Below are 18,952 nucleotides of genomic sequence, written 5' to 3'. Positions count from 1 at the left end.
TCCTCAACCACCACCAATGTGCAGCATCCACCTGGATGATGCGACGGCAGCCATATTGCGCCAGAACGCCCACCACACACCAGCTTACTGGTGGAGAGGAGACAGCAATGAGTATTTGAGGATGATTAGGAGGCCATAATATGATGATTTGCTGCTCAGGAAACGTTTATTAATATTATTAATGTTGAAAACAGTTGTGCTGCTTAATATTTTACGACCATTCGATGAATAGAAAGTTCAAAAGAACAGAATTTATTTTAAATAGAATTCTTTGGTAAGATTATAAATGTATTTACTGTCCCTTTTGATCAATATCCTTGCTGAAAAATATGACTTTCTTTAAAATAAAAAATAAAAACCTCTAAACTTTATATATTAATAGCAATCTACAATACAAAAGTAAAGGGAAATGGCTTTTAGTATACAGAGCACATTATATTATTATTTTATGTGTTTATATTTATTGTCTGACTGATCTTATTGCATAAACCAGAGCACAGTCTGAGACATTGAGATCTCTTCTGAAACTCTAGAGGAGACACGTGTGAGATGACTTGAGCATTTTCTCAAGAGAAAAATCTAAGTAGACAACTCCATTAAAGATCTAATTAGTGATTTTTCAGTGCTATGAGTACAAACGAGTAAAGCACATTTGCGGTGAGGGATCCTCGCACGTTCAGACCAGCGGAATGTGACCTTGCATTGTTGAGCGCATCTGAGATTTATGGATCTGCTGCAGGGGTTTGCATGTGGCAAACAGATGGGGGCATCGTGATCCTCTTTTTTTTCTCCTCTCTTTCTCACACGGTGTCTCTTTTTGGCAACTGACTGATTCGAAGCCACCGGTTCACCTCCCCCAACAAAACATGTCACTCAGCTACAGTATCAACACACACACTTGATCCAGCACTCCTCACTCAACCCTCCTTTTGTCTATTAAACAGCACCTTCCATAAGCACTACCCTCAGTGAACTCTTCAAACAATCCCTGTCACCTTCTCGCTCTCCTGTGGCTCATCCAACCACGCCACACACTGTGCAACCTTTCAGTCAACCTCTCAAAGAAGTCAATTTCTCACTGATCCCTGCGTCGGTTTCCAGTTTTCTTGCCCATTTCAAACAAACGATCTGTGATCTACAGAAAACGGCGTAAATTTGACGGCGACTGTCTAAAACGCTTTCCTTCCCGTGCACATCTCCCGTAATTGTCTGTGAAAGGGTTTGACATTTGTTTAACGACAAAAAGTGAGACGAGTCGTTTGTGGTCGTGCAAATCAGGCTGTTCAGGCTTCAATGCTTTTGGTTACTTAAATATCTGTTATCTTTACAGTGAGTCTAAGTGCTGGAGATGGACAGACCCACCCAAACGCATTCAGAGCACCTTCTGATTCCAATTTAGCGCCGATCTTTTCCCATTAGACACGGCGACCTAAAGGCTAAGACACGCGGCACGCACGTATGAGCGCGCGCACACACACACACACATTATTAAATGGTCCAGCATATTTACATTCCTTTTAATAGTTTGGTCATTTCTCAAGATATTTCACTTGAAAAGATTTTCAATTGTTTTTGGAACTGGGGGTTTTCCAAACTGGGGGTTAATTGAAGTGAAACCAAAATTGCAATATGTTTTTAACATTAACATTTTAAAATTAAGATATTAAAGGGATACTCCACTTTTTTCGGAAATATGCTCATTTTACATCTCCCCCAGAGTTAAACAGTTGAGTTTTACCGTTTTAGAATCCATTCAGCCGAACTCCGGGTCTGACGGTACCACTTTTAGCATAGCTTAGCACAGATCATTGATTCTGATTAGTCCAGTAGCATTTCTTTCAAAATGACCAAAGAGTTTCAATATTTTTCCTATTTAAAACTTGACTCTTCTGTAGTTAAACCGTGTACTAAGATCGACGGAAAATGAAAAGTTGCGATTTTCTAAGCCTATATGGCTAGGAACTACTCTCATTCCGGCGTAATAATCAAGGAACTGTGCGGCTGTACCATGAGTGCAGCAGGCGTAATGATATGACGCAGCGCCTGAAAATAGTCCCCAGCTCGGTAACTTCTTCCAACGTGACCGGGACTAAGTTTGTCTAACCTATTAGACCTATTTTCAGGCGCTGCGTCATATCATTACGCCTGCTGCACTCATGGTACAGCCGCACAGTTCCTTGATTATTACGCCGGAATGAGAGTATAGTTCCTAGCCATATAGGCTTAGAAAATCGCAACTTTTCATTTTCCGTCGATCTTAGTACACGGTTTAACTACAGAAGAGTCAAGTTTTAAATAGGAAAAATATTGAAACTCTTTGGTCATTTTGAAAGAAATGCTACTGGACTAATCAGAATCAATGATCTGTGCTAAGCTATGCTAAAAGTGGTACCGTCAGACCCGGAGTTCGGCTGAATGGATTCTAAAACGGTAAAACTCATCTGTTTAACTCTGGGGGAGATGTAAAATGAGCATATTTCCGAAAAAAGTGGAGTATCCCTTTAAGGCAGCTAGATTTGTCAAAGTCGGTACTGAAAGTTTTAAAAACGTGACAATACCAGTATTTCCCTCTAGCATTTTGAAGGCTCTTGAATGGATTCTTAAACACCTCTGATTGGCCATTGTGTCGACACACTCAACATATATATATATATATATGTCTGTGATTGACTACAATGATCAACGCTTCAAAAACATGTTGTCTTTGACGCTCTTCACTGAGTGCTTACATAGATACAAGCGGATCCGTCTATCAGTGGATATATTAGAGATCCACTAATAGACGCCTGCTTTTAAACGCTCCCGTGTGTATCTGTGTAAGCACTCGGTTAAGAGCGTCAAAGATGTCATTGTTGATCATTGTAGCCAATCAGAGACATTTATGTTGAGCGCGTCGAAAAGTTTTGCCGAAATTGTGCAGCCCTACAGAAAAATCCCAATTCATGTTTTCTCCAAAATCATGCAGGCCTAACATAAAACACTGAGATTAAGATGAAGTGCAATGCTCTTCTAGGTGATAAGATTTACAATTTTCAACTGCAAGGCAATAAAACGGCCAGAGATCCGAAACATTCATTCATTCACACATTCAAGCCCCGGCCATATCTAGAGGTCAGAATGTCATGAAGATTTACTTTTTTGTACCTTAGCGCTCACTTTACCTTCAGAAAAGATAAAGATCTGGTTTGTTATTACTTAAACTTCACACACACATAGCCTATATTTAAACTAAATATGGTTCCAACCAGAGACTCTCAAACACACATACACAACGATTTTGAAAAAAGTAAGGATGAAGACAGACAAAACACAGCACAATCTCTCCATCTGCTCACCAAGCATCACAGAATTACGGAGGGTCACTCAGGCCAGACCAAAATGGAAACAAGACCGGTACAGGCTGGAAAACATTACATTAGCCGTTCTCCATGGCGACCGCACTCGGCCGAGTGAAGCTGTCCGTCCATCAAAGGTAAAGTCGTGGGATCAGAGTACAGTATTCTATACGTCTAAACCTCACAGGTCCTTGACATGTTTACAAGCGTGCAGATTCAATCTGGATTCAATTCAGATAAAGACACAATGTTCCCCATGAGCGCACATGGACAGCACATCCCAGATGGAACCAGGAGCCATTTCCATTTTCTCTCATAACAAAAGTGTCAGGGAGGTTAGTGCGTAGTGGACCATGGTGAAAGAGGGTGGACCTCAATGCCTACTCTCAAATGTGGGATTTATTGTCAGCCAAAAGTTTCATGAAAACAACAAAATTCATTTAGAAATAAAATAACCAATGAACAAAATATGAAAGCAAGCAAGCAACTTTATGTATAGCACATTTACAAACAACACACGTTGCCCCAAAATGCAAAACTAAGATTTAATATTACGATACATGGCAAACACAACTAATTCAAAAGCTAAATAAAATAAATACGTTTTTAAATCAGACTTAAAAAGTGGCAATTGATGACGCTGACCTCACGTGGAATGGGAGACTATTCCAGAGTTTGGGACCTACCACAGAAAAAACACAATCTCCTTTCGATTTAAAAGTACAGCGAGGGACCTTTAAAAGCAGTTGATCCGAAGACCTGAGAGCTCTAGGGAATAAGAAGATCACTAATACACCGGGGGCAAGATCTAATAGTGCCTTGTAAACATACAGGAGAATTATGAAATCAATCCTGAATTTAACAGGATGCCAGTACAAGAGTAACATGGTCCCTCTTTCTTGCTCCCGTTAAAAACCTTGCGGCTGCATTTTGCACTAACTGCAGGCTGGGGGAGATCAATATATAAAGAATTACAGTAATCTATCCTCGATGAAATAAGGGAATGAACCACAATTTACAAATCCTCCCTGGAAAGAAAGTGCTTAACTTTAGCAATTGATCTCACGTTAAGTTAAGTTAAGTTAAGTTAAGTTAAGTTAAGTTAAGTGATGAGTCCATAATTACCCATATACTCCTTACATGTTCTTTAAGCTTTAAGGACAGGGAACCTAGCTGACCAGCAAAGGTAGGTGACATGGGAGAACCTACAATAAAAACCTAAGTTTTACTCTCATTTAATTGGAGAAAGCTGTTAGAGAGCCAGAGCTTAATGTAACTGTGACATTCGTGCACTTTGTCCAGAGAACATGTTTTATCCAGGAAAATAACATCACATCATCGGCATAACAATGGTATAAAAAACTATACTTAGCTCGGAGGAAGCACTATCATTCTTAGTGAATCCCCCTCAGTGTCTGGAATATGGGATGTATGTGTGTGTGTTTGTGTGTGTGTGACACACTGGGCGTGCAGCCATGGGGAATCACCTTGGGGTGATGGAGGGGGGGGGACCTGCTCTGTCTGGATACATCACACAAGCACAGAAGACGTTTATGGCCGTTCGCAGGACCATCACCGCCAAGCCTCTGCACCATGACATCTCATTTTCCATACTGTAATGCCTTCAATATAACAGACCTGAAATGTGCTTTGCATTTTCTATTCAAGTGGATTTAGAAGTGGGAAAACTGGACTCTTGATCACAGTGAAAGGGCAAAGATTCCCTTATTATGCCTGATTTGAGAGTGCGTGAATAACTGTTTGAGTGCTCTGGATGAAACCCAGATTAACTGTTCATATTATAGCCTCTAAGAGCGAGTCATTAATCATTATTCTGGCTGTATTAATAGCAGTACTTGCTAAGTCAAGCAACATTATTATTGCTTGTACTCTCGGGGTTAGAGGTTTCATTCTAAATTATCTGAATTACGATGCTTTTGCATGCAGCGTCCAATAATTTTTTTGTATTTTTTTATTTTGGGTTAGCAGTTCCCAGTTTTTATAAAAAATATAAATATAAACATACAGTGATGCTTGAAAGTTTGTGAACCCCTTGCAGAATGTGTGAAAATGTGAATAATTAAAAATAAGAGGGATCATACAAAATGCATGTTATTTTTTATTTAAAACTGTCCTAAATAAGATATTTTACGTAAAAGATGTTTACATATAGTCCACAACACACACACACACAAAAAAAGCTGAATTTATAAAAATGACCCCGTTTAAAAGTTTATAAACCATTAATTCCTAATACTGTGTCGTTACCTGGATGATCCATTTTTTTTTTTTTTTTTTTTTTTTTTTTGATGGTTGTTCTTGAGTCCTTTGTTTGTCCTGAGCAGTTGTAAAATGCCTAATGTTCTTCAGAAAAAAATCCTCCAGGTCTTGCAAATTCTTCAGTTTTCCAGCATCTTTTGCACATTTGAACCCTTTCCAGCAGTGACTGTATGATTTTGAGATCCATCTTTTCACACTAAGGACTACTGAAGGACTCAAACACAAATATTCAAAAAGGTTCAAACATTCACTGATGCTCCAGAAGGATACACGATGCAATAAAAGCCGGGGGGTGAAAACTTTTTGAATTTAAAGATCAAGGTAATTTGTACTTAATTTGTCTTCCCGGAAACATGTAAGTAGGGCTGAACGATTAATCACGACAAAACCGCACGCGATTTGCGATTGTCTTATGCGCAGCTTGTCAGTGGAGTGCGGCTGATTGGTAGTAAATACTGCCCCATATGAACACCAGAGGGCGCTCTCACGCAAACACGCTAAATATGCCCCGCTGCAGATGTACAATAATGCGCATCATTCCAGGAAATCCCTGTCGCTGTAGATGAATAAACAGAAGATTGAAATGCTTTGATTAAACATGACTTATAAATACACGACTGCCTTATTCGGTGTAAGAAGGCACATCATCTCACAGAAGGAGGAGCTCAGCTGTCGTTATGAAGTGAGTTTGGAGCAAATGCATGTTATTAAATGTTGTCTGTTGTTGGACAAGAGGTTCATAAATGATTCTCGTGTTTGGAAAGATGTTTGACGCGTGTTGTTTTTTCAAATGCACGTTATAAGTGACTCATACTCACAGTGCTTTCAGATGGAGCAGCGTTTACAGAGCCGTACATCAATGACAAACTGCGCATAAAAAAAAAAATAATCGCAGCCTTTGCGATTTTAAAATCGCGATAAGCCATCTCGATTTAAGTGCGATTACATGGAAAGTGCGATTAATCGTTCAGCCCTACATGTAAGTATCCTTTGTTGCTTCCGAAGGGCTGTACGAAAAGATATATATATATATATATATATATATATATATATATATATATATATTTAAACAAAATAAGAAAAATTTGGACATCTTCACCCTGTTCAAAAGTTTTCACCCCCGGCTCTAAATGGCTCAGTCGCTACTGGAAGGGGTTCACATCTGCAAAGATGCTGGAAAATGTAAGATTTTTTGGGACCTGGAGGATTTCTCTGAAGAACATTGGGCAGTTTAACTGCTCAGGACAAACAAGGGACTCAAGAACAACCATCACAAAACAAAAAAGACAAATCCGGAATGTTTTTTGCATTCCGGGCTAGCAGTTCCTGCTTTACATATATATTATTGCCAATAATGGAATTAATTTAAATTTAGTTAGGGTTCTCTTTGAAGCTTTCAAGTCCAACAAAAGTCATTTTTGCAATTTCAACAAAACCTCATCTATTCTAACCAATTAAATACCATAACCATGGTCACAAATCAGTAGAATCTTCAACAACGTACAAGTAAATGGACTTACAAAGTCAGTGAATTGCAATGCAGAACTGGCCCAAAAGGATCAGTGACTGTTGCGTCCACTGGCTCAGCCAGCGGGTCATTCTTACTGTTGGACATTAGGAAGAGGCGTAACGTAACTACATGTGTGTCTTTGTTGATATTCTGCAATCTCCACCCTCAAAAACTACAAAGGTAATGCATAACCAGAAGTTCTTCCACCTAAAATAGCAGTCCCACCTCAAAAGGACGATTTAGTCAACTACAGCATACTACTCATTTTTAGTGATTCATGAAACAGTTTAACATAAATACAAGCTTCACATTTCTGCTTTTAATCCTTTTGGCCCATTTGCCTCCTAAGCTTCCATTATGAGTCTATTTACTGTAAACACGTCGCCTCTTCTGAGAGTAATCAGCAGCGTGACACAGATACAGTACATAAACATGGAGTTGATCAAACCCTGAGATATTTCTTCAACAACTTCAGGATTTTGGACCAAAAAGTTTCGAAAAGGTACCAAATCCACATTACTTCTCTTAGAAAGTCTGTGATTTCTCAATTATAACCTCCCCAATACACAAACAAATACTTGCACACAGCTGCATTTAGGTCTAAAGCGTGTACAATTGTGTACGTAACAGTGTTCGAATTTGTGCTTTTTTCACATGCCCTCCCCGCTGCGCCTTAAGATCTTGGCAGGAGGGCGTCTAATTTGGGTGAGGATGCAGTCTGGAGCCAATCTAGCAGCTCTCTCTTTCCTTGTTTCTCCTTCCTCTTGCTCCCCTCGGAGCAGGGTGGGGCTCGTATAGTTTTACTGCTATCATAATAAACATACAATTGATACAGGAGGTGGGCCGGACGAAGCTTGATGCTGTAAAGTCAAGAGCCTACAGCAAGCAACAACCGTAGCAATCACACAACCCCTCCATCCCTCCCCCAACATCCTCTTCTTCTCTGGTATAGAAGGAGCGAATGTCTGAGCATACAGACAAACCAGACGTGAGCTTTATGTTTATCACCCTCCCCCTGGAGCGGACGGGCAAAAAGCCGATAACATTTCAGTTATCAGCCAGGCGTGGCCAAATAAACCTACGCGCAAACACTCACACATGTCACGAAACGTATACCCGCAGGCAACATGGAAACCAGATACGCTCAAAGGCCGTCATTTACGAAACATGAGTAGGATGAATGTGCAAACTGGTTCAGAAAACATTCTTACATAAACTGATATGTGAACTATTTATGTAACATTGGTTTTAAGAACGATTTAGAAAGAAATTTGTTCTGTTGTGTGGCATTAATGAGACCCCAAAACGCAATTAATGAGACCCCAAAAAAGCAATTTGCATACCATATATGAAAAGGACATACTGTGTTGGCGTTGTTTAAAATTGTTACTTGTCAAATGTTACTAAAATGTGAGAGTATTAAAGCTGTGAACTACTCTAGTATTGTGAAATACTACCATACCTCCACCATTTGAGCAGAACAAATGAGCAGAACAAATTTCAGAGCAAATTGTTCGCAAAACAATTGTGCGTCAATTAACGAAAGAATGGCTTTGCGAAGAATTTATTCAGAAATTTGTTCTGCTCATATGGAGGTCCCGAGGACTGCAACTGCATGCTAGTTTGCACACTTGAAAACTGGACGAAAAGAACATACTGTATTGTGTTGCTGGTGGTAAATGTATTGCTAGATAATTGTTGTTTAAGTATTTTATCTTGGGACACACTAGCTATGTTTCCATCCATGTGTATTTTCATCATTCACAAAAAACACTGTATGGAAACGCCAAAACGCACATAAATTCAAAATGTGCATAAAAACGCTCAATGTATGCGCTCAAATGAGTCGGATAAACTTTTTATCCGATAAGAAAACGTGCATAAACACATTTACCAAATTAATTCATCAAAAAAGTCATCTGAAATGCTGTTTTGGTTGTTCTGAAATACCTGTCGTCAAAGTGGTTCAGTACAATTACCTCCCAGAACGGTCTTACACAACTGTAACAACTGTAACTGTAACCAGTAACAAAACCATAACTATATAAAACCATAACCAGAATAACTATAACAAACCAGGTGTCGAGAGTGTGTGCATCTTTCCATCAAGTAAATTTCTCACGCGTCAGCCCGAGGATTGGTACGTGATGTCACTCCCCAGTTGTCCATAAAAAGGTGGCGGTAATGCATCAAAAAGCTGGTTGCCAAACGCCGTAAAACATGAAGTAGTAGTCACCATCATACGGAAGTACTTATGTCGGCTTCACAGGTCCGTGTTATCCACGATTAGTGATCCTTAGCAGTTGTATTTCCGATTTGAGATTGAGCTTCAGAAATGCTTGGGAAAATGTAGCTTGTGAGGACGCAACCACACTACTTGATCAACAAAAGAGCTACGCTACTGAAAAGCTATTTGATTCAGAAAACAAAACAAACCTCTCCATTGAGAAATTTTGTTAAACTAGTAACGTCACAACTTGTAGCGATGCTACTGCCCAACACTAGAAATTATTATACAAAGTGGCTTCTCCTACTGCAGCAATTTCCATTTTTCTTACTGATATTTAGGGCCAGCGATTTTGTTCTATTCAGCTCACTGGATGGAAACGCTGCTTTATTCGCAAATGTTTTTTATGCAATATTAAAGGGATACTCCACTTTTTTTGGAAAAAGCGTCATATCATTACGCCTGCTGGACTCATGGTACGGCAGCAAAGTTTCTTGATTATTACGCAGGAATGAGAGTATAGCCATATCAGCCTAGAAAATCGCAACTTTTCCTTTTCCGTCTGTCTTAGTACACGATGTAACTACAGAAGAGTCCAGTTTTAAATAGGAAAAATATCGAAACTCTTTGGTCATTTTTTTGAGAGAGATGCTAATGGTCTTGTCCGATTCAATGATCTATGCTAAGCTATGCTAAAAGTGGTACCGCCAGACCCGGAGATCGGCTGAATGGATCCGAAAACGGTAAAACTCAACTGTTTAACTCTGGGGGAGTTGTAAAATGAGCCTATTTCCAAAAAAAGTGGAGTATCCCTTTAAAATTTTGCACCTTTGTATGGAAACATAGCTACTAATCAAAACAAATTTCTGTGTAAATTGTTCGCAAAACCATTCTTACATAAATCAGTGTTTTTATGTAACAATTTACATAAGAATGGTTTTGCAAACGTTTTATGTAGAAATTTGTTCTGCTCGTAATGGGGACGAAAGACTGTGGTTGCATGCTAGTTTGCATATATGATATGTTTGAAAAACATTCATTGCATTGCTGGTGGTAAAGTTGTTACTTTAAAGGTGAACTAAGTAACTTTTTTACCTTAACTGAACAGCTTCGGAGTCATTGGAATGGTTATATTACTTATTTCGGGTTGAATGGTGGTCGTTTCGCACCCCCCTGGTGCCCGTGAGCGGAAAATTCACACTTGCAACTTTGAGACGGCGGGCCGTCGGCCGCCGCGGCAGGAAGTCTCGCGTGATATCAGGTCTCGCGATGTAAACAATTGCTTTACGGCCAAAAGAAATCTGCTCAAATACTGTCATTATTGCGCTCCCTCACGCTGTTCGAACCCGAATGAAGAAGACGTTTTAAAGAATGTCCCATCTGCTTTGATGTCGTTGATCTACTAGCCTCTGGTGTCTGAGAATCACCAAAGAGTTTTTACAACAGTGTTGTCAAATATCTATTCCGAAGCTGTGGGGGGAGCTCTAGAGAGAAACCTGCGAGCAAAAAGCGAGAATACAGCGAAGAAATCCCGAAGCTACTGAGTGCTGCTTTAAAGTTAGTTTTAAATAAGAACACTAGGAATAGGAATGGGACTTACTACCATACACAAAGCAAATTTCAGTATAAATTGTTTGCATTCTTATGTAAATCACCATTCACAGAGCATTTTATCTGCTTGAGCCTCAATAATGAGCTCCAAACATATTGTCTTACATCTATGACATACAGTGTCCTTAGTTGCTAATTGTTAAAGTATGGTTTAAATCTATATAGCATTAGTGGTCCACCACCTGGACGCCTTTGATGTCTTGTTTTCAATGTACTACGATTTGGGACTCACATATCCTAATCTAACCCATACTATAGTGCAGCGAGAATGCAGGATTCAGCCTGGGTCTGGTAAAGCATTATATAGGATTTAAGCAATGGCTGATGCTAACATGCAAAACAAGAATGCAATCAATTTACCATCAACTGTGCAATTAAAAGGACAATCTACAATATTCACAAAGGAAAGCAACAGGGAACAGCAACAGCAGACACATGAATGACAGAAACATTTTACACTCAGACTAAAAAACTTGACTATACTGGTCCATTCAGCTCTGTTACCACAACAAATCTAAAATTACTAGACTCCAACTGAGCGTGCATGTGCTTACTGTTGAGCTTTAAAACAAAAAAACATCCAAAAATAAAGTCTGTATATAGTCCATACAACATTGAAATATGAACCACATAAAAGAGAGCTCACAGACTGGCTGTCTTGGAAATAGTTTAAAGGATGGACGGCAAAAGCAAATATTTCAATGAGCTTTGTTATTTATTAGGCTTTGTTACCTCAAAAAAATCTGTGGACAAACGCCAAACTCTGGCATCATCTGTGTGCTAATTGACATGGGAAACTCATCTGCGTACAATTTAAGTGGTTTACGATGTTTGGTTGTTGGTGCAACATTGCAATCGGCGGGGCCTAATAACAACCACTTCCGATTCCCCTGAAAGAATCCAACTTCGTTCGAAACAATCTATCAGTCTAATTGCTGTGCTTATCATTGATGAAAAAAGGTATGCAATTGATGAGTGGCTTTGGTCTGGAAAGTGAGCCAAGAAATCAGCTTTAGATGACCCAGAACTAGCAATGAAATCTCCCCAAAAACACTTTCTTTATTCCTGCTTATGTTAAGTCCTGAGGGCTATTAAACTTTATTGGCCAATGTTAATTCATTAGTACGTATTGCCCCAATTTTCCATAAATAACATGTGACAGAGCAGACTGCTCTTCTTTGAAAGCCATTGAGTTCATTAACGTTCAAAAATGGAGCACAAAGAATAAATAAATATATAATCCAAGTTAAAAATGAATACGAATCTGTACACTCAAGTCAAACGAGGTGATAGCAGCATGTTAACCTTTGGAGGGGACGGTCTATAACAGATTATAAAAGAAGTTTGGACAACATAGCCTCTGTATGTCACACACCTCATTTATTTTGGTGGTACCTAAACGCCAAGTGGATTATCTTAACTACATGTTCTGACATCATGTGGATGGGCCATCACCCATTTGCTTGACACAAAAATGTGCAAGGAAGCTTGGTTTTGCCTTGAGCCTAACTTCAGTGGTAGGCATGCTGATGGAAATCTCACCCCCACAAGACATATCATGCCAAGTTAAACATAGTTTAATGTGTCTTGACTGATCACGATGAATTTGCGGTAAATATATGATGTACATTATATAAGAATGTGACTTGAGAGCTAGAATAAAATGCCAATATTTCTGCGAATAACAAAAATGTTGTTCTGTTCGTCACAGAGCTATAGTATTGTATGACTTCAAAAGATTTGTAATACAGCAGATGAGTCATATGGACTATTTTTATGATAATTAAGTCAATTTTTGTGGAGATAAATAGTGTGATTACTATTTTCATTGTAGGAAAAAGAGCAGCTTAAACAATCTACTAAATATCTCCTTTTGCGTTCTTTGAAAGGGAAAATGCCGTTGTCACTGGCCCAAATTAATAGAACGAAAACAATATTCCAGCTCTAGAAATGGCTTGGGTTTCCTCCTTAAATGTAAACAATAACGGGATTTGTCACACATTTTATCGTCCACCTTGAAAATATCACAAGACCAATCACTCCTGATACAAGCCACATGACTTGAGATATAATTTCCGCAGAATTATTTATTTTATTTTCAAAGTTGTACATATTAAGATAGATACTTTTTACAGGAAAATAGTATACCATTTCAGTCTTTGGGCCAGATTTACTAAACAGGGCAAATTACTATAAAAGCACAGGTGAGAGTGGAAAGTTCGGCATGTGATCTACTGAAAACACGGCAGCCGGATCATTTCCATAATGACCTACCAAGAGCAGGGCAAAATTAGCATCTGGTTTAAGACGTGCTTTTTTGGGGTGTAAAATAAATGGCGCAAACACCAGTAGATAGACTAGCGCAAACCATAGTAAATCACCTTGCATGATTCATTTAAATACTCTCCTCCCATAAATTTTGCATCTGAAAGGGAAACTCCTATAAATGCATATGTGATAAGGTCAGCCGCAAAAATCATTGTGTGTTTGTGAGAGAGAGTTTAAAGGGACTGCAGTGAAGACAGAAAGGAAACAAGCAAAAAATCTGAGAGGGCAGGAGACACGCTGTGATGAGTTCAGTCCAGAGCCGTTATTAGAGTAATGAGAACTACACAGGGGAAATATTGGCATGGACCCAGACAGCTGAATGAGAGAGAGAGAGAGAGAGAGAGAGAGAGAGGGGAGAGCTGAGGTGAGTGAGGTGAGAGGTTACATAAGGAAACAGGACTGTCTGGACACAGATTTCATTCCATACGCTATTTAAAAGGCCATCTGGTGGCCACAATCTCAAACTCCTCTCCACATCTGCTCTTCATTCCCCATCCCCATCCTCATTCTTTTATCCTTTCCTTCCTCATTTATTCCTACAGTATATTATCTCTAAACACTCTTTACATGTAGTAGCAATCCAAATCATCAAATAATACTTGCAATATCCCAGCACCATCCTCGTTTAAACACGGCATACCCTCCTCAATCACACTTGATCAGTAATTAACTTCAGCCTCTGATGTGACACTTCCAACTTTTATGCCATCAGATATTATTATAGGATGTGCTCCAAGACTCATCTCAATGTGGATTTGTTTAGTAATGCCTATTTTTTTCTTTTATTCTAGGCCTATTTGTTCACGTTCCATGGCTCAGAGAAGCTGTTTATATAAATCCGTTTACATATGCATAACCACTGTAGACAAGACACACAAAAACATGTCTTTGATGGGATTTTCACTAGTATGATGTATGTGTGATGGCAAGCAAAAATGCATACATCCATATAAGTTCAAAATAGTCTACATGTCGGTGTGACTTTAAACATGGGAAAACATCCAGACAAACTCTACAAGTGCTATGTTAGGTTTGAGAGTTTACGGTCTTGATGCTGGAAATGTATTACTCATATAAAGTTCAGCAATTAACTGCCTTCTATTTATGCAATTATGGATTACAGCAAAATATGTAATTATACACTACTGTACAACTTCTGCAGCCACAAAAGTCATGTATGTTTTGCAGGAGGGGTTTCAATATGCACCATCTGGTTTGATTAAAAGAACTGCTTGAGAAAATATACTACAATAACAGTTACTTTAATAAATCTTATAGAAATATTGAACCCCCCATTTTAAGGCTGTGCATCATATAGAGGAAGGAATAAAACCTCTTAAATATTACATCAAGAATATTCCACATAACTCATGAAGTGAAATAACAGAGATGTCTAGATACACACACACACACACACACACACACACACACACAAGACCTCAGAGTTCAAAATCTGCAAGCTGCTGGTGAACAGTAGCCTTCCCAAAGAAACCCAGACACTGATGAACAAACAAAGAGTGTAACCTGGTTGTAACTGTAACTGTACATGGTTGTAACCTGGCACTGCCAACTCTTTACTTTCCTGGAATATCCACACTAGCTTTCAGTGACAGGTCTGAGCACACATTCATGGAAATTGCCAAAGGAGAGAGCAGAGGAAAAGATGGGAGGTGTGGATGCAGGTTGCCAGAGAAGAATATCTGAGATTCCAGTACCTGACCTGACCCTCTGTAAGTGACCTCCCAACGTGACTTACCTGGGAGGCTTCCTTTATGAGCAACCAGGGGACAGTAAATCTATGAATAAAAGCTTAAAACTGGCTCAGTGTCATGTACAGGAATATATATATATAGTCAAACAATTTTCTTTTAAATGAGCATTTTTATCAGGCTCCTATATTTAGGTTCAGTAATTTCACTTTATTAACAATGAAAAGGTTATTAGTCAGTTATTGAAATGCCTTATTTTCAAAAATGTCACTGATATATATACACATATACAAACCTACATATATATATATATACACATACATTAAAAATAAATTAAAACTTGTTACCTAAATTTGGCAGTGTAAAAAAAAAAAAAAAACACCTTGCAAGGTTTGGTTACCAAATACATAAAATAAAACACTGAAGCAGCAAGAACTTTCTCACACTTTTATGAAGTACCAATATAACCACCTGATATGCAAGTCAAACTATACTCTACTAGTGATATCATCCCATTGCCACACTTGTGCACTATGCAAAATAAAGAAACTTCACTTGTGCTAAAACTTGCATATGTAACAGTACACACACGCTGTTTATTGCACTTCTCTCTGACAGCAAATGTCAGCCCTTTAGTGATGCACGCATGGATAGAAGTGCTAACATCACATAAAATCTAGTTGCAACTGTACAGACATCTTCAGACACAACTGTAAGCTGTTTGTGTAAATTGTGATTAAGTACAACAGCCAAGCCCACAATAATTCATGCACAGAAGCATCAAGTGGATAGATTGAACCCTCACCTTGCAAGCAGCGCTGAAACTCCCAGCAGCTCAGTGTGTGTGTGTGTGTGTGTTCCTGTCCCGCTCCTCTCACTCTCACTCTCACTCTCAAACTGACGCCTCATCCACAACTCAACGCACGGCTCTCATTACACTCATATGCAAGGAGAGGGCGAAAGAGAGAAGAAAACTAGTGTAGAGAGAGAGAACTTAGCCCAGCCCAAAAAGATAAGTGAAGCTGGCAAGACTGTCACAAGCTTGAGAAACCTTTTTTGGGTTACTCATTTCTACCTTCATTTCAGACTCTCTGCTGACAATTCCATTAATGCCTTTTTCCCTCCAAAACATCTAGTGCTTCCACCTCTCAATCTATCAGCTCTCTGGAGTAGCTTTTCCTCTGCAAACTTTGTTTGTGTCTAGGCTTCACTCTCCACTCCTTTACACACGTTCTCTCTCTCTCTCAGCAGCTGGAAAAGGGAAACACACCTGCCCGATTCTTATTAAAGGAGGTGATGACTCCCTATGAAGAGAACTTGCTGAAATCCTCTTCCTTTTTTCCTTTTCTTTTCACGAAAACTGATGACAGATTCTCATTTGCTTGTACTAGGGAAAATTGTTTTCTCTATATCACTGTAGTTCATCTTCCTTTCCTTTCTTTAGCTTCTTTTGGGATTTTTAGCACATTTAATTTGGGATTGGGAAACAAAGCAAACTGGATTTGAGGACTGTGCCTAAATGAGTATTATCCTACAGATAAGCGTTACATTAACTGACAGTAGATATTAAGAATCTTGAAACCATTTTATCTGACGTTTCCAAGATTAGCATTTTTGCACTTTCAACAAATCCTCATCGATTTCATCCAGCTAAAACGTTACCTTGGTGGCATATATCAGTAAACAGAATTTGCAGCAATGTTTATTACACCATAGCAAGTCAAATCTTTGTCAACAAGTCATAAAATAAATATTTGTATGATCAAACAAATGCAATATGCAATGTAACAACTAAAGAGGGCCAATAACTGAACCCTGGGGGACACCTTGATTTGGGGAGCAGTAGATTTGTAATTCTGAAGAGGGATAAATATATTCTGTCAATTAGCTAGGACGTAAACCAGGAGAGAGCTGTACCAGTGGTTCCAATTCGCTCCGTGCACAATATGGCGACCATTGACGTTCAAACTTGAGTGTGTGGGCCAGTACTTTCGGTGAAAACTTCCGGTGATCTGACAGCGGGAGCGAGAGACAACAGCGGCCGAGTTCCATTACCAGAGAGATAATTTTTCACAATGAGTCTGAGTGTTTTTAGGATTCAAGAGAGACGACTTGCCTTTCAGAGGGTGACAGCCTCAGCACTTAATTGTTATGTGCCGTTATGTACCGTTTCGTCACGTTACAACAAAGAAGTCAGTTTTAATGCATTCCCCGTTGACGCTGCGGTACGGGCTGAGTGGATGCAGAAGATCCGGAGGGATGACTTCAACCCGGCCACATTTTTAAATGCATATCATTTTCAGTGTATTTCACCTGTGCGTTTCTATGCTTTTATTACTACATTTATTTTGTGCAAGTGAGATGAGTAAAGACCATCTATTTCATAAATCATTATCTGTCTGGTGTTTATAAGCAGCAAATACAGTATTTTACTATGTGTAAAATATACACAAAATTAGCTATATTAAATTGTTTGCGGTACCTACAGTTAAAAATGTAAATGTAAAATATGTGCTGATAATATTGATCGAGCAAGTGATGTAAGTAAGTGAAAATATATGCGCAGAATTGAGAAAATAGTATTTATGGAGATAAATTGTAGCCTATCTCAGGGCAAACGTGTGAATGTTCACGGTGCATTTTATGCAAACAACTCTAATCGTAGTTGTAACTCTACATTTACAGTAGGCATAATTGTCATTACGTATGCGTATGCAGCATGAGTCAAATATAATCTGTTCGTGAACAGTTGTAATTCATTCATTAATCTGACTATGCATCCGTGCATTTAATTGCCATTGGATCGTGTGATAGTAATATGGATCTTAGTAGTATTTTAAGTGATATAATTGATTCTATAAACAACTATAAGTTATACATTTTCGGCTTTCTCCGGCTCCCTGCACCGGCCGTAATGAGAAACCGGAAGTGTCTACCCCCACACTCGCTGATCAGAAATCCAACATGGCGGCCACGTGCAACTAGCCTATAACAAAATAGAGCAGCATTATACTACTAGAGGTACCAGAATAGACAGAGAGGAGATCATTGACAACCAAGAGGAGAGCCATCTCAGTACTGTGCATTGGACTAGAAATAGGAGGAAGTGTATATAAATGAAGCAAAAATTCTTTCCCGGGGGTATGAACAGCTGGGAGAGATCATGTATTAGTCAATAATTACAGAAATTGAATGGGTCTAAGCCAGATTTCTTAAGAAATGCAAGCATTTTCTTTTTAAATTATACCTAAAGTGTAACAAAAGTAAGACAGTTTATAAGTGAAAAGTAATAACAGACACTTCTACAGAAACAAAGCATTTGGCAAGAAATCTAATGTGAACGAACTTTGCAGAAAAGTTAGATGCAATTAATTTATTCTGAGGAAAAGAGTGTTCATACTTTTCAGAGGGAGATATAGCATGAACAGGGGTCTGGGTGAGCCTAAGGACGGTAAGGCAACTGTAGGAGTTTCCTGCAGATGTTTAATGACCAGAGGTTATCATGACTCAGATATTTCCATGGTGAATAGTAAGAGTATTGAGAGCATCAGAACTGACATCTGCACTGTAGCTGGATAGATGGATGCTGTTGCAGTAGGATTTAAGAGAATGGAGACTTAATGAACAACTGTACCGGATAGATGGTGAGCAGATAAGGTGATCCTTTGGCAATATGTAAACTCCAAGTCTGGCTAATGATTAGTTCCAGAAAACGTAATTATTCAAACCAACCAAGTAGAAGGTACAAATTCAAAAACAAAACACTATGCAAACCAACAGCACCATGTGAGCAGCAGCTGCCACTTCGGGATGCTCCAGGGAATAACTGGCATCATATCTCATCACATAAATGGGTGTTTCTTCAACTATCTTCGATGGGCACTTATGGTCTTTTAGACTTTAAAATACTTATCACAAATGTAATTTGTCCACCTACAATGACATTGATCTT

The 18,952-nt window shown here is 38.9% G+C and overlaps 1 protein-coding gene across 4 annotated transcripts in view; it reads right to left on the bottom strand.

Moving 5' to 3' along the window:
• The window catches only part of znf469 (zinc finger protein 469), a 314,352-nt gene that overhangs the window by 69,037 nt on the left and 226,363 nt on the right, over positions 1 to 18,952 (bottom strand). For 2 of the 4 annotated variants that reach the window (XM_084397158.1, XM_084397160.1), the window contains exon 1: positions 15,806 to 15,899. The exons of the other annotated variants lie outside the window; for them this stretch is intronic. The gene's annotated coding sequence lies outside the window, so the exon portion shown is untranslated. Of the gene's footprint in view, positions 1 to 15,805; positions 15,900 to 18,952 lie in introns of those variants that run through there. 4 annotated transcript variants of the gene reach the window in all.

Source organism: Rutilus rutilus (assembly GCF_951802725.1).
Source record: "Rutilus rutilus genome assembly, chromosome: 23".
NCBI classification, from domain to species: domain Eukaryota; kingdom Metazoa; phylum Chordata; class Actinopteri; order Cypriniformes; family Leuciscidae; genus Rutilus; species Rutilus rutilus.
Note: the sequence above shows the minus strand (reverse complement) of the source record. Positions and strands in the feature narration are given on the sequence as shown.